The sequence below is a fragment of the Protopterus annectens genome, chromosome 16.part0 (assembly GCF_019279795.1).
Source record: "Protopterus annectens isolate FY-2018-M chromosome 16.part0, PAN1.0, whole genome shotgun sequence".
In the NCBI taxonomy this organism is placed as follows: domain Eukaryota; kingdom Metazoa; phylum Chordata; order Ceratodontiformes; family Protopteridae; genus Protopterus; species Protopterus annectens.
In genome coordinates this window covers 818,967,697-818,982,604 of record NC_056750.1, presented here as the reverse complement: position 1 = coordinate 818,982,604, position 14,908 = coordinate 818,967,697, and positions in this window count along the sequence as shown.

Genomic DNA, 14,908 nt, shown 5'->3' with positions numbered 1-14,908 from the left:
TCTGTCTATCAATCACTGTACAGCATGTAAAGGCTATGATATCTATCTGTTTATCTATCAATCACTGCAAAGCATTTAATAACTATGATATATATATATTTATCTACCAATCATTCCACAGCATTTAAATGCTATGATATCTATTTATCTATCAAACACTACACATCATTTAAAGCCTATGATGCATATTTATATATCAATCACTGCACAGCATATTTAAGAGCTATGATATCTATCTATTTATCTATCAATCTCTGCACAGCATTTAAGGGCTATGATATCTATCTGTTCATCTATCAGTCACTGCAAAGCATTTAAGGGCTTTGATATCTATTTATCTAGCAATCACTGTACAGTATTTAAGCGCTAGGACATTTATCTAGCAATTACTGCACTGCATTTAAAGGCTATTACTATCTATTTATCTAGAAATCACTGAACAGCATTTAAGGGATATATCTATCTATTTATCTATCAATCACTGCACAGCTTTTAAGGGATATGATATCAATCTAATTATCTAGCAATCACTGCTCAGCATTTATGGAATATGATATCTATCAATTTTCTAACAGTCACTGCACAGCATCTAAGGGCTATGATATTTATCTATTTATCTAGCATTCACTGCACATCATTTAGGGGCTATGATATCTATCTAGTTATATATTAATCACTGCACAGCATTTAAGGGCTATGATATCTATCTAGTTATATATTAATCACTGCACAGCATTTAAGGGCTATGATATCTATCTATTTTTCTAGCAATCACTGAACAGCATTTAAGGGCTATGTTGTCTAGTTATCCATCAATCACTGCACAGCATTTAAGGGCTATGGTATCTATCTGTTTATTTATCAATCACTTTAAACCATTTAAGGGCTATTATATTGATCTACTTATCTATCATTCACTGCGCAGTATTTAAGGTCTATGATATCTATATATTTATCTGTGAGTCACTGCACAGCATATAAAGGCTATGACATCTAGCTATTTATATGGCAATCACTGCATAGCATTTAAGGGCTTTGGTATCTATATGTCTTTCAAGCACTGCACAGCATTTAAAGTCCATGATATCCGTCTATCTATCAATCATTGCACAACATCTAAGGGCTATGATATCTATCTACTTATATATCAATCACTGCATAGCATTTAAGTGCTATGATGTCTATCTATTTATCTATCAATCACTGCACAGCATTTAATGGCTATGATAGATATCTGTTTATCTATCAATGACTGCACAACATTTTAGGGCTGTGATATCTATATATTTATCTATCAATCACTGCACAGCTTTTAAGGGCAATTATATCTATCAAATTATCTATTGCTCATTGCTCAGCATTTAATGACTATGATGTATTTTGATTTATCTATCAATTACTGCATAGCATTTACGGGATATGATATCTATTTATCTCACAATCACTGCACAACATTTAAGGGCTATGATTTCTATCATTTTATCTATCAATCACTGCACAGCATTTAAGGGCTATGATGTATATATTTTTATCTATCAATCACTGCACATCATTTATGGGTATGATATCTATCTATTTATCTATCAATCACTGCACATCATTTAAGGGGTATGATTTCTATCAGTTTATCTAGCAATCATTGAACAGCATTTTAGACTATGATGTCTATCTATTTATCTATCCATCTCTGCACAGCATTTAAAAGCTATGATATATATCTATTTATATAACAATCACTGCCAGCATTGAAGGGCTATGATATCTATCATTATCTAGCAATTACTGAACAGCATTTAAGGGCTATGATCTCTATTTATCTATCAAACACTGCACAGCTTTTATGGGATATGATAGCTATCTAATTATCTATGAATCACTGCTTAGCATTTAAAGGCTATGATTTATGTCCATTAATCTACCAATCACTGGTTACCATTTAAGGGCTATGATATGTATTTATCTATCAATCACTGCACAGCATTTAAGGGCTGTGATATCTATTGATTTATTGATCTATCAATCATTGCACAGCATTTTAGGGCTATGATATCTATTATCTATCGATCACTGCACAGCATTTAAGGGCTATGATATCTATCTGTTCATCTATCAATCACTGCAAAGCATTTAAGGGCTATGATATCTATTTATCTAGAAATCACTGTAGAATATTTAAGTGCTAGGATATTTATCTAGCAATCACTGCATATCATTTAAGGGCTATGATATCTATCTATTTATCTAGCAATCACTGAACAGCATTTAAGGGATATGATATCTATCCATTCATCTATCAGTCACTGCACAGATTTTAAGGGATATGATATTAATCTAATTATCTAGCAATCACTGCTCAGCATTTGAGGGCTATGATATCTATTTATCTGTCAATCATCACACATCATTTAAGGGCTATGATATCAATCTATTTATGTAGCAATCACTGAACAAGATTTATTGGCTGTGATATCTATCAATTTTCGAACAATCACTGCATAGCATTTAATGGGTATAATATTTATTTATCAAGCAATCACTGCACAGCATTTATGGGCAATGATATATTTCTAGTTATATATCAATCACTGCACAGCATTTAAGGGTTATGATATCTATCGCTTTATCTGTGAATCACTGCACAGCATTTAAGGGCTATGATATCTTTCTAGTTATATATCAATCACTGCACAGCATTTAAGGGCTATGATGTCTATCTAGTTATCTATCAATCACTGCACAGCATTTAAGGGCTGTTATATTGATGTATGTATCTATCAATCACTGCACAGCATTTAAGGGCAATGATATTATATATATATATATATATATTTATCCGTGAATCACTGCACACCATATAATGGCTATGATATCTATCTATTTATCTGACAATCACTGCACAGCATTTAATGTATTTGATTTCTATCTATTTGTATTTCAGGCACTGCACAGCATTTAAAGACTATGATATCTATCTATCTATCAGTCATTGCACATCATCTAGGGGCTATGATATTTATCTACTTATATATCAATCACTGCACAGCATTTAAGTGCTATGATGTCTAACTATTTATCTATTAATCACTACACAGCATGTAAGGGCTATGATATCTGCCTAGTTATCTATCAGTCACTGCACAGCATTTAAGGGCTATGGCATATATCTGTTTATCTGTCTCACTGCACATCATTTTAGGGCTATGATATCTATATATTAATCTATCAATCAAGGCTAGTTGCCCAACACAATGCGTCTGAAATTCTCCAGGTGCAACTAACACTAGGTAAGACTGCAATCCAAATTGTAGCTTGCTACAGATCCCCCACCATACCCCAAGATTCTCACTACACCTTTCTAAACATAGTGGAAAATTTTAATATAGAACCAAACACCCTAATACTGGGTGATTTTAACTACCCCGCCATTAACTGGGAAAACTACTCATGTACCAACACCTTTGCCCAACGGTTCTTGGAATTTATAAATTCCAACGCCCTAGATCAACTAATCCATAGTCCCAAGAGGGGCTCCAATATCCTAGACCTGGTCATTACCAACATGGGAAATCGATGCTCCACACCTATGGTCACCCTCTCTTTAGTCAGGTCTGACCATAAGCTAATCACCCTTAACATCCACATCCCACCCCGACCCCCCAGTAAGGAAACCTCCATAAAAAACTTCTCCAAAGCCAACTTCACGCTACTCAAATCAGAAGTGACAAACTTCATCACACCCATGCAGACGGGAACTGAATGTTCAACTGCTGAATCCTACACTAAGGCACTGTATGATCACATCCACTCATGCATGGATTGTGCCATCCCAAATAAAACCAAGATGCTCTCATCCAAAAAAAGGAAGCTGATCTGGTGGTCCCCTGCCATAAACAAACTTTACAACAAAAGAAAGAAACTGTTGCAGAAAAGAGGAAAATCCCATGATGCAAAAAAACTCCATTTCCAGCCTCAGTAAGAAACTGAGCTCTCTCATAAAATCCTCCAAAGCTAGTTACGAAAATAAAATTTCCAAAGATTCCAAAGACAACAACAAGGCATTCTATAACTATGCCAATAATCTAAATGGCAATGCTCAAATCTGCTCTGAGCTAAAAAAAGTGGCATTAAATATACTCATCCCAAGGATATTGCCAATATTCTGGCAGATCGATTCAGTACAAACTTTACCCCCCTCTCGGCCCCTAAATGGCCCATCTCAATACCGGAATATTGCCAAATTCCAGTAATAATGGCTACACAGGTAAACAAATGCACTCTCCAAAGCTAAGAATACAGCATCCATGGTACTAGATGACATCCCGGGCTGTGTACTACATGAACTACAATATGAACTGGCACCTCACCTAAGTGTCATGTTTAATCATAGCCTCACCTCAGGTTTCGTGCCCACTGAGTGGCACAGAGCTACAGTTATCCCACTTCACAAGGGTGGATCCACCTTGGATCCCAAAAACTACCGTCCCATCAGTCTGACGAGCCTTATCTGCAAGGCCATGGAGCGTATTATCATGGAACTTACAAGCAAAGACATTGGCAACCTTCAAACACTGGACCCCACCCAGTTTGGGTTCTTGAAGGGCCGATCTTGTCTCCTGAACCTGATTGACATCTTCGAATCAGTCTCCAGAGCCATGGACAAGGGTAAGGTGGTCCATAGAGCCTATCTAGACCTTGTCAAGGCCTTTGACACCATCCCCCCACTTTGGAATCATAGATAAACTTACTAAGCTGGGCATTAATCCCTACATCACCCAATGGATTTCTAACTGGCTTACTGATAGAACCCACACTGTAAAAGTAGCCGACTCCAAATCCAGCTCCAGACAAGTGACAAGTGGAGTACCTCAGGGTTCAGTCCTGGAACCACTCTTGTTTGGCATCAACTTCTATGAAGTACAGGTCAACACTAAGGGACTCTGGCTAACAAAGTTCGCAGATGACTGCAAACTGGGAACCATTATTGAATCCCCAAATGATGTGGATACTCTACAAATGGGCCTTACAGAAACAGATGCTTGGTGCCAGAGCCATGGGCTCAAGCTCAATGCCAAGGAATGTATAGTTATCCCCTTTGGGAAAAAACATGTACCCATGAATTAACATATAGGTGGCAGTACACTAAACACCAAAAGTTTGATAAGAGACTTAGGGACACAGGTGGACAGTGGTCTTACCTTCGATAACCACATCACCACAACAGTCAGGAAATGCTTCTATGTGGCACACCTCATCACTAAGGGCTTTTCATCCAGAAAAAAGGAGGTCATTGTCCCACTGTACTCATCCCTCATTAGACCCATTATAGAATATAACGCCCCATTTGGTATGTACCTCTCAAGACATCTGCAACAACTTGAAAGGCTGCAGAAATACCTCACTAAAAGAATCACAGGCCTAAAGCAGATGCCCTATGCTGACCACCTTAAAAAACTCTGGCTATACTCTGTTGCATATCGTCTACTCAGAGGTGATCTCTGCTTAACATACAAGGCCATGTCAAACCCAGAGCTGTTGGACATGCTACACTTAAAGAAATCCAAATCCCTCAGAGCCACATGCTCCAGGGATCTAAACCTTGTCATTACAATAAACAAAACATGCTGGAGGGATAGGTTCCTGACCCAGAGACTCCCCAGACTCTGGAATAGATTGCCCATGCATGTCAAGCAGAGTGCCTCTTTGGCGCTCTTCAAAAGGAACCTTGACGATTGGATGGGATAAAGGAAATTCACCCTGGGGATCATGTCAGTCACCCTGCTAGACAGGGGTCCAGGGAAGTAAATAGTGTAGGAAGAAATAGCCAGGGAATTGTTATGACTAGGCTTGTATAGGACCTAGGGCTGATAGCCTAGTACCAACCTATGAATCACTGCACAGCTTTTAAGGGCTATGATATCAATCAAATTGTCTATAGCTCATTTCTCAGCATTTAATGGCTATGATATCTTTTGATTTAGCTACCAATTACTGCATAACATTTAAAGACTATGATATCTACTTATCTCTCAATCACTGTGCAGCATTTAAGGGTTATGATATCTATCTTTATATCTATCACTGCACAGCATTTACGGGCTACAATACCTATCTATTTATCTATCAATCACTACACATCATTTAACGGCTATTATATATATCTATTTATCTGTCAATCACTGCACAGCATTTAAGGGCTATGATATCTATCTATTTATCTATCAATCACTGCACATCATTTAAGGGGTATGATTTCTATCAGTTTATCTAGCAATCATTGAACAGCATTTTAGGCTATAATGTCTATCTATTTATCTATCCGTCTCTGCACAGCATTTAAAAGCTATGATATATATCTATGTATATAACAATCACTGCCAGCATTGAAGGGCTATGATATCTATCATTATCTAGCAATTACTGAACGGCATTTAAGGGCTATGATGTCTATTTATCTATCAAACACTGCACAGCTTTTATGGGATATATCTATCTAATTATCTATGAATCACTGCTCAGCATTTAAAGGCTATGATTTCTGTCCATTAATCTACCAATCACTGGTTACCATTTAAGGGCTATGATATGTATTTATCTATCAATCACTGCACAACATTTAAGGGCTATGATATCTATCTATTTCTCTATCAAGTAAAGGGCTATGATATCTATCTGTTCATCTGTCAATCACTGCAAAGCATTTAAGGGCTATGATATCTATTTATCTAGCAATCACTGTACAGCATTTAAGCACTAGGATATTTATCTAGCAATCATTGCACAGCTTTTAAGGGCTATGATATCTATCTATTTATCTAGCAATCACTGAACAATATTTAAGGGATATGATATAAATCTAATTATCTAGCAATCACTGCTCAGCATTTGAGGGCTATGATATCTATTTATCTGTCAATCATCGCATATAATTTAAGGGCTATGATATCAATCTATATATGTAGCAATCACTGCACAAGATTTATTGGCTGTGATATCTAACAATTTTCGAACAATCACTGCACAGCATTTAATGGGTATAATATTTATTTATTTTTCAAGCATTCACTACACAGCATTTATGGGCAATGATATCTTTCCAGTTATATATCAATCATTGCACAGCATTTTAGGGCTATGATATCTATATATTAATCTATCAATCACTGCACAGCTTTTAAGGGCTATGATGTCAATCAAATTGCCTATAGCTCATTGCTCAGCATTTAATGGCTATGATATATTTTGATTTAGCTACCAATTACTGCATAACATTTTAAGGCTATGATATCTATTTATCTCTCAATCACTGCACATCATTTAAGGGCTGTGATATCTATCTGTTTAACTAACAATCACTGCCAGCATCTAAGGGCTATGTTATCTATCTATTTTTCTATCAATCACTGCACAGCTTTTAAGGGATATGATATCTATCTATTATCTATCAATCACTGCACAGACTTAAGGGCTATCATATCCATCTGTTTATCAATCACTGCAAACTATTTAATAGCTATGATATCTATTTATCTACCCATCACTGCACATCATTTAAGGGCTATGACATCTATATATTTATCTTGCAATAACTGCACAGCATTTTAGGCTATGCTGTCTATCTATTTATCTATCAATCACTGTACAGCATTTAAAAACTATGGTATATATTTATTTATATAGCAATCACTGCCAGCATTGAAGGGCTATGATATATATCATTATATAGCAATTACTGAACAGCATTTAAGGGCCATGTTATATATCTATTTATCTGTCAATCACTGCACAGCTTTTAAGGGATATGATATCTATCTAATTATCTATCAATCACTGCTCAGCATTTATTGGCTATGATTTCTATCCATTAATCTACCAATCACTGGTTAACTTTTAAGGGCTATGATATGTATTTATCTATCAATCACTGCACAGCTTTTAAGGGCTGTGATATCTGTCTATCTATTAATCTATCAATCATTGCACAGCATTTAAGGGCTATGATATCTATTTATTTATCAATCAATCACTTCACAGCAATTAAGGGTTATGATATCTATCAATATATCTAGCAATCACGTCACAGCATTTAAGGGCTATGATATTTATCTATTTATCTAGCAATCACTGCACAGCATTTATGGGCTATGATATCAATGTATTTATCTTCCAGACTCTGCACAGCATTTAAGGGCTATGATATCTATTTATTTATCTAGCAATCACTGCACAGCATTTAAGGGCTATGATATCTATCTAGTTATGCATCAATCACTGACACAGCATTTAAGGGCTATGATGTCTATTTATCTATCAAGTAATGCACAGCATTTACGGACTATGGTATCTATCTGTTGATCTATCAATCATTGCACAGCATTTAACAGCTATTACATTGATCTATTTATCTAGCAATCACTGCACAGCATTTAAGGGTTATTATATCTATATATTTATTTATGAATCACTGCACAGCATTTAAAGGCTATGATATCTATCTATCTGGCAATCACTGCACAGCATTTTAGGGCTTTGCTATCTATCTATTTATCTTTCAGGCACTGCATGGCATTTAATGTCAATGATATCTATTTATCTATCAATCATTGCACAGCATCTATGGGCTATATTATCTATCTACTTATATATCAATCACTGCACAGCATTTAAGGGCTATGATGTCTATCTATTTATCTATCAATCACTGCACAGCCTTTAAGGGCTATGATATCTATTTGTTTATTTGTCAATCACTGCACAGCATTTAAGGGCTATGTTATCTATCTATCTATCTATCTATCTATCTATCTATCTATCTATCTATCTATCTATCAATCATGGCACAATATTTAAGGGCTATGATATTTGTCTATTTACCTATCAGTCACTTTATGGCAGTTGTGGGCTATGATATCTATCTATCTATCTATCTATCTATCTATCTATCTATCTATCTATCTATCTATCTATCACTACAAAGTGTTTAAGGGCTATGATATCTATCTATTTATCTGCCAATCACTGCACAGCATTTAAGAGCTATGATATCTATCTATTTATCTAGCAATCACTGCACAGCATTTTAGACTATGATGTTTATCTATTTATCTATCAATCACTGCCCAGCATTTAAAAGCTATGATATATATCTATTTATCTACAATTACTGAACAGCATTTAAGAGCTATGATACCTATCTATTTATCTATCAATGACTGCACAGGTTTTAACAGATATGATATCTATCTAATTATCTATCAATCACTGCTCAGCATTTAATGGCTATGATTTCTATCCATTAATCTACCAATTACTGGTTACCTTTTAAGGGCTATGATATGTGTTTATCTATCAATCCCTGCACAGCTTTTAATGGCTGTGATATCTATCTATCTATTTATCTATCAATCATTGCACAACATTTAAGGGCTATGATATATATCTATTTATCTATCAATAACTGCACAGCATTTAAGGGATATGATATCTACCAGTCAATAACTTCATGGCATTTAAGGGCTATGATATCTATCAATTTATCTAGCAATCATGGCACAGCATAGGTTCATAGGTTCATAGGTTGGTACTAGTCTATCGGCCCTAGGGCCTATACAAGCCTAGCCATAACAGTTCCCTGGATATTTCTTCTTTTTGGCCAGTGGATGTGTTGGCAGCCAGAAAAAGGTACAGAGAATCAGGAGCACACAATGACAACAAAATGGCTTGTCTGTTGGCAAACATATTATGCAAGCATACATGCTTAGCTTATATGAAGTTAGCAAAACTGTATCATGGTCACATGTGGCCCTAGGAAGGGTAAAGGTAACAATTCCCTGACTATGTCTTCCCACACTATATACTTCCCTGGACCCCTGTCTAGCAGGGTGACTAATGTGATCCCCAGGGTGAATTTCCTTTCTCCCATCCAATCATCAAGGTTCCTTTTGTAAAGGGCCAAAGAGGCACTCTGCTTGACATGTATGGGCAGTCTATTCCAGAGTATGGGGAGTCTCTGGGTCAGGAACCCATCCCTCCAGCATGTTTTGTTCATCATGATGACAAGGTTTAGGTCCCTGGAGCATGTGGCTCTGAGGGATTGGGGTTTCTTTAAGTGGAGCATGTCCAACAGCTTAGGGTTTGACATGGCCTTGTATGTTAAGCAGAGATCTTTTCTGAGTAGACGATATGCGACAGAGTATAGCTGGAATTTTTTTAGACAGTCAGCATATGACATTTGCTTTAGGCCTTTGAGTGATGCATTTCTGCTGCCTTTCCAGCTGTTGCAGATGTCTTCTGAGGTACATACCAAACGGGGCATTATACTCTATAATGGGTCTAATGAGGGATGAGTACAGTGGGTCAATGACCTCCTTTTTTCTGGATGAAAAGCCCTTAGTGATGAGGTGTGCCACATAGAAGGATTTCCTGACTGTTGTGGCAATGTGGTTATCAAAGGTGAGACCACTGTCCACCTGTGTCCCTAAGTTTCTCATCACACTTTCGGTGTTTAGTGTACTGCCACCTATGTGGTAATTCATGGGTACACGTTTTTTAACCCAAAGGGAATAACTATACATTTTTTGGCATTAAGCTTGAGCCCATGGCTCTGGCACCAAACATCTGTTTCTGTAAGGTCCTTTTGTAGACTATCCACATCATTTGGGGATTCAATAATGGCTCCCAGTTTGCAGTCATCTGCGAGCTTTGTTAGCCAGAGTCCCTTAGTGTTGGCCTGTACTTCAGAGAAGTAGATGCCAAACCAGAGCGGTCCCAGTACTGAACCCTGAGGTACTCCATTTGTCACTGGTCTGGAGCTGGATTTGGAGTCGGCTACTTTTACAGTCTGGGTTCTGTCAGTAAGCCAGTTGGCAACCCATCGAGTGACATAGGGAGTTATGCCCAGCTTAGTAACTTTATCTTTGATTCCAGAGTGGGGGATGGTGTCAAAGGCCTTGGCAAGGTCCAGATAGGCTGTCTGGACTGCCTTACACTCATCCACAGCTCTGGAGACTGATTCAAAGAAGTCAATCAGGTTCAGGAGACAAGATCGGCCCTTCACAAACTCAAACTGGGTGGGGTCCAGTGTTTGAAGGTTGCCAATGTCTTTGTTTATAAGTTCCATTATAATGTGTTCCATGCGCTTGCAGATCAGGCTCGTCAGACTGATGGGATGGTAGTTCCTGGGATCCAAGGTGGATCCCCTTTTGTGGAGTGGAATAAGTGCAGCTGTGCACCCCTCAGTGAGCATGAAGCCTGAGGTGAGGCTATGATTAAATATGATGCTTAGCATTTAAGGGTTATAATATTTATCTATTTATCTAGCAATCACTGTGAAGCATTTAAGGGCTATGATCTTTAATTATCTAGCAATCACTGCACAGCATTTATGGGCTATGATATCAATCTATTTATCTTTCAATCTCTGCACAGTATTTAAGGGCTATGATATCTATCTATTTATCATTCAAGCACTGCATAGCATTTAAAGTCTATGATATATATCTATTTACCTATCAGTCATTACACTGCATCTATGGGCTATGATATCTATCTACTTTTTAATCAATCACGGCACAGCATTTAAGGGCAATGATGTCTATCTATTTATCTATCAATCACTGCACAGCATTTACAGGCTATGGTATCTATCTGTTTATCTAGCAATCACTGCACAACTTTTAAGGGCTATGATATCTATATATTTATCTATGAATCACTACACAGCATTTAAAGGCTATGATATCTATCTATTTATCTGGCAATCACTGCACAGCATTTAAGGGCTTTGATATCTATCTATTTATCTTTCAAGCACTGCATAGCATTTAAAGTCTATGATATCTATCTATTTACTTATCAGTCATTGCACTGCATCTATGGGCTATGATATCTATCTACTTTTTAATCAATCACTGTGCAGCATTTAAGGGCTGTGATGTCTGTTTATCTATCAATCACTGCACAGCATTTAAGGGATATGACATATATCTGTTTATTTGACAATCACTGCACAGCATTTAAGGGCTATGATTTCTGTTTAGTTCTGTATCAATCATTGTACAGCATTTAAGGGCTATGATATCTATCTGTTTATTTGTCAATCACTGCAGAGCATTTATGGGCTATTATATCTATCTAGTTTTGTATCAATCACTGCACAGCATTTAAGGGCTATTATGTCTATCTATTTTTCTCTCAATCACTGCACAGCATTTAAGGGCTATGATATCTATCTAGGTATGTATCAATCACTGCACAGCATTTAAGGGCAATGATGTGGTGGCAGGGGACAGTGTAGTTAGGCAGCATAGGATGGTGGTTTGTAGGATGACATTGGTGATCAAGAAGAGGAGGAGGAGTGTGAGGGCAGCACCAAGGATCAGATGGTGGAAATTGAAAAAGGGTAATTGTGAGGTGGAGTTCAGGGAAGAGTTAAGACAGGCACTGGGTGACAGTGAAGAGTTACCAAATAGCTGGGTAACTACAGCAGCGCTATTAAGAGAGATGGCTAGAAAGGTGTTTGTTGTGACATCTGGAAAGAGGAAGGAGGACAAGGAGACCTGGTGGTGGAATGAGGAAGTACAGGAGAGTATACAAAGAAAGAGGTTGGCGAAGAAGAAGTGGGATTTTCAGAGAGATGAAGAAAGTAGACAGGAGTATAAGAAGATGAGGTGCATGGCAAAGAGAGAGGTGGTGAAGGCTAAGGATAAGGCGTATGAAGAGTTGTATGAAAGGTTGGACACTAAGGAGGGAGAAAAGGACTTGTACCTATTGGCTAGACAGAGGGACTGAGCTAGTAAAGATGTGCAGCAGATAAGGGTGATAAAGGATAATGAGGGAAACATACTCACATGCGAGGAAAGTGTGTTGAGCAGATGGAAAGAGTACTTTGAGTGGCTGATGAATGAAGAGAATGAGAGGGAGAGAAGGTTGGATGATGTGGGGATAGTGAATCATGAAGTACAATGGATTAGCAAGGAGGAAGTAAGGATAGCTATGAAGAGAATGAAGAATGGAAAGGCTTTTGGCCCAGATGACATACCTGTGGAAGCATGGAGGTGTTTAGGTGAAATGGCAGTGGAGTTTTTAACTAGATTGTTTAATGAAATCTTAGAAAGTAAGAGGATGCCTGAGGAATGGAGAAAAAGTGTTTTGGTACCGATTTTTAAGAATAAGGGTGATGTGCAGAGCTGTAGTGACTACAGAGGGATTAAACTGATCAGTCACAGCATGAAGTTATGGGAAAGAGTAGCGGAAGCTAGGATGTTTGCTCTGAGGGTGTTGATGGAGAAGTACAGAGAAGGTCAGAAGGAGTTGCATTGTGTCTTTGCGGACGTAGAGAAAGGATATGACAGGGTGCCTAGAGAGGAGTTGTGGTATTGTATGAGGAAGTCGGGAGTGTCAGAGAAGTATGTAAGAGTGGTACATGATATGTACGAGAGTAGTGTGACAGTTGTGAGGTCTGGGGTGGGAGTGACAGATGCATTTAAGGTGGAGGTGGGATTACATCAAGGATCAGCTCTGAGTCCTTTCTTATTTGCAATGGTGATGGACAGGTTGACAGATGAGATCAGACAGGAGTCCCCGTGGACTATGATGCTTGCAGATGACATTGTGATCTGTAGTGAGAGTAGGGAACAGGTGTAGGAGACCCTGGAGAGGTGGAGATGTGCTCTAGAGAGAAGAGGAATGAAGGTCAGCAGAACTAAGACAGAATATGTGTGTGTGTGAATGAGAGGGAGGATAGAGGAATTGTGAGGATGCAGGGAGTAGAGGTGGCGAAGGTGGATGAGTTTAAATACTTGGAATCAACAGTTGAGAGTAATGGTGAGTGTGAAATAGAGGTGAAGAAGAGAGTACAGGTAGGATGGAGTGGGTGGAGAAGAGTCTCAAGAGTGATTTGTGACAGACGAGTACCAGTAAGAGTGAAAGGGAAGGTCTACAAGAGGGTACTGAGACCAGCTATGTTATATGGGTTGGAGACAGTGGCATTGACAAAAAGGCAGGGGTCAGAGCTGGACGAGACGGAGTTAAAGATGTTAAGATTTGCACTGGGTGTGACAAGGGTGGACAGGATTAGGAAGAAGTATATTAGAGGGTCAGCCCAGGTTGGAAGGTTTGGAGACAAAGCCAGAGAGGCAAGATTACATTGGTTTGGACATGTGCTGAGGAGGGATGCAGAGAATATTGGGAAAAAAAATGCTAAGGATGAAGCTGCCAGGTAATAGGAAAAGAGGGAGGCCTAAGATAAGGTTTGTGGATGTGGTGAGAGAGGACATGCAGGTGGTTGGTGTGACAGAGCAAGATGCAGAGGACAGGAAGAAATGGAAACAGATGATCCTCTGTGGCGACCCCTAATGGGAGCAGCCGAAAGAAGAAGATGATGAAGAAGAAGAAGAAGAAGAAGATATCTATTTTATCTATCAATTACCGCACAGCATTTAAAGAGTATGATAGCTATCTATTTATCTATTAATCACTTCACAGTATTTAAGGGCTATGATATATATATTTTTATATATCAATCACTGCACTGCATTTATGGGATACAATATCTATTTATCTGTCAATCACTGCACAGCATTTAATGGCTGTGATATCTATCTATTTATCTATCAATCACTGCACAGCATTTAGGGGCTATGATAATTATCTGTTTAGTAATAACTGCACAGCATTTAAGGGCTATGGCATCTACCCATCTATCTAGCAATCCCTGCACAGCATTTAAGGGCTGTGATATTTATCTAGTCACCACTGCACAGCATTTAAAGGCTATGATATTTATCTATTTTTCTATCAATACCTGCACAGCATTCAAGAGCTATAATATCTATCTCTTTATCTAGCAATCACTGAACAACATTTAAGGGCTATGATATCTATTTATCTAACAATCACTGCACAGCCTTTA